Consider the following 2,500-nt stretch of genomic DNA (forward strand, 5'->3'; position numbering starts at 1 on the left):
AGCCGCCGAGGAATCACAAGACAGCGGCTGGTGGAGGCGGCGGGGGGCGGCGGGGGGCGGCGGCGGTCGGCCCCTCGACGATAGCGGTACTAAAAGAGCAGTTTCGGATGGTCACGACACCCCGCCAGTCACACACGCCCCGCTTCTTCTTCTCCTCTCTGCGCGTGTCTTGTTAGTGTGGCTAAATGAAGCACGGGGAGGGAGTATGACACGCCACTCTTCATTTTGGGGACAGAGGTGTGGGGTTGTTTGGGTGGAGGGGGAAGGGGGGGGGGTGGAGGAGGGGGGTGAGGGTGTGTGTTTGGGGTGTGGTTGGGTGGGGGGGTGGGGTGTGGAGGGAGATATGTGTGGGGGGGGTGGTGGTGGGGGGGATGTGGGTGCGGGGAGGGGTGGATGGGGGAGATGTGTATGTGGGGGGGTGGTGGTGGGGGTGGGGGGAGATGTGTGTGTGTGTGCGCCTGTATTTTTGTGTATCTTTTTGTAGATGTGTCTGTGTTTGTGCGTCTCTGCTCGTCTGTCCTTTCCACTTTGTGCGTGTGCATATGTGAATCCTTATTATTCCACGCTAAAGCAAACACATTCCGATCCGGGCGAGTGACAACAAGAGTTTATATCACCCACTTTAAACCTCTCCGCACTTGCCACTACACACACGCACAGAAAGAGAGGGAGAGGGAGAGGGAGAGGGAGAGGGAGAGGGAGAGGGAGAGGGAGAGGGAGGGAGAGAGAGAGAGAGAGAGAGAGAGAGAGAGGGGGAGAGAGAGAGAGAGAGAGAGAGAGAGAGAGAGAGAGAGAGAGAGAGAGAGAGAGAGAGAGAGAGAGAGAGAGAGAGAGAGAGAGAGAGAGAGAGAGAAAGAGAGAGAGAGATAGATAGAGAGAGAGAGAGAGAGAGAGAGAGAGAGAGAGAGAGAGAGAGAGAGAGAGAGAGAGAGAGAGAGAGAGAGAGAGAGAAAGACGTGAGATTTAAATCTGAAAAGTTAAAAAAGTTATTTTTTTCATTATGTATACGGAACATACACATGAATAGAAGCATAGGAACTATCCCTTGGTTGATCGTACGTGTCTACAAAATAATCATAAAACATTTAATAAGATAACATGATGCAAATCAGTTAAAATAGCGGGATAAAGAAAGATGTAAGACATAGTGGTGTATACATCACCTTTCTCTAGTACTAAAGTGAGCATAGATGCCTTGCTTTTTATTTACATGTTCGGTAACTTGTCTATACCTAATGCCTAATGTCTTTATGGTAGGCCTCCTACTCGACTCTTTGATACAAGTATTCATGTATCATCTTGAAGTTGGACGTTCTCGTTTTCATTGACACTTATATTCTTTAAACTAAATCTGTTACAGCTTCGTCTCTCGCCATCTGTTCTTCGCGTGGAACACTCAATTGTCTGAACTATTGCATTTTTCTGAGTTTTCCGTCATTTATTCTTCTCTTTTAGTAGTACAACTGTCTTTTTTTTTCTTTTTTTTTGTAAAATACAATTGTAATTTTCTCAGAGATAAAACATCGTCTATTGACCTTTTTAGGATCTTCAGTACTATTAGTTCGCCCACCGTCACCGGTGCTCATTACATCAAGTCGAAAATCCGTGTTTCTTATCCATATCTGTCTAGTATTCTTCTAACTTTGAAAGGACTTGAAAAAAAATGAGAGCCTTCACAAGAAACAACCATGCACTTTCCTTTAATTACTGTACCTTGAAAAAAATATATATCACTAATCTGAACCCATAAAATGAGCAGACTGTTACGACCACTATAAAAAAAACCTCTCATATAGTGTCATGTCTTAGCCATCAAACGTACCCAATTAAAAAGGCAGTGATGTTGCCTACCTCAGAAAGAACATCTCGCCAGGCCAAGATGAATCCCTCTTCGTGACGTCAGTATAATGGTGATAAACGGCAGAGTTGAAGGGATATTAAACATCACATGTCATTCACCGCAACCTCGCTGACCCAGTGACCTCGAACCGTTGCACGTTCCTCTAAAGCAGTTATTGCTGTTATCGTTGTTGTTGTTAATATAGTTGTTATCGTTTTGTTTATGATAGTTTTATTATTTCCGCGGTCTTTCCGTTTCTTTGTTGCTGCTAGTCTCTCTCTCTCTCTCTCTCTCCCTCTCTCTCAATGATGTAATCACCTGCACAAAACCAGGTATGATTCAACTCACACGGTAATCTAATATTGGCGCCCACGCCCTCACGCCTACGCCCGCACGGCTGCAATGCCCGCTATCTCTAAACCTGTGGCAGATGTCCTGTAACTCCTATAACTATGACTATTTTATCTACTACTACTGAAGACCCTGCGGGATTTCGTGTAGTGTTTCTACTTTGTATTTTAATTTGGTTGTTTTTGTCATTCTATTTTATCTTATGGGATGGCCTGATGATGCGCTTGGCTTTTGTTTATATTCGCTCAGGGGATTTCCGTAAATGGAAAGAAAATCGATGGTTTTGTAAACGAAAATGGTAGGAAGACA

At 44.9% G+C, this 2,500-nt stretch overlaps 1 protein-coding gene across 1 annotated transcript in view; it reads left to right on the plus strand.

The window, feature by feature from the left end:
* LOC122264088 (phospholipid phosphatase 2) overlaps nucleotides 1–2,500 on the plus strand; it is a 59,397-nt gene that overhangs the window by 8,269 nt on the left and 48,628 nt on the right. The gene's annotated exons all lie outside the window — the stretch shown is intronic.

This window comes from Penaeus japonicus, unplaced genomic scaffold (genome assembly GCF_977035675.1).
Source record: "Penaeus japonicus unplaced genomic scaffold, GWHDUDI00000001_assembly GWHDUDI00000028, whole genome shotgun sequence".
Lineage (NCBI taxonomy): Eukaryota > Metazoa > Arthropoda > Malacostraca > Decapoda > Penaeidae > Penaeus > Penaeus japonicus.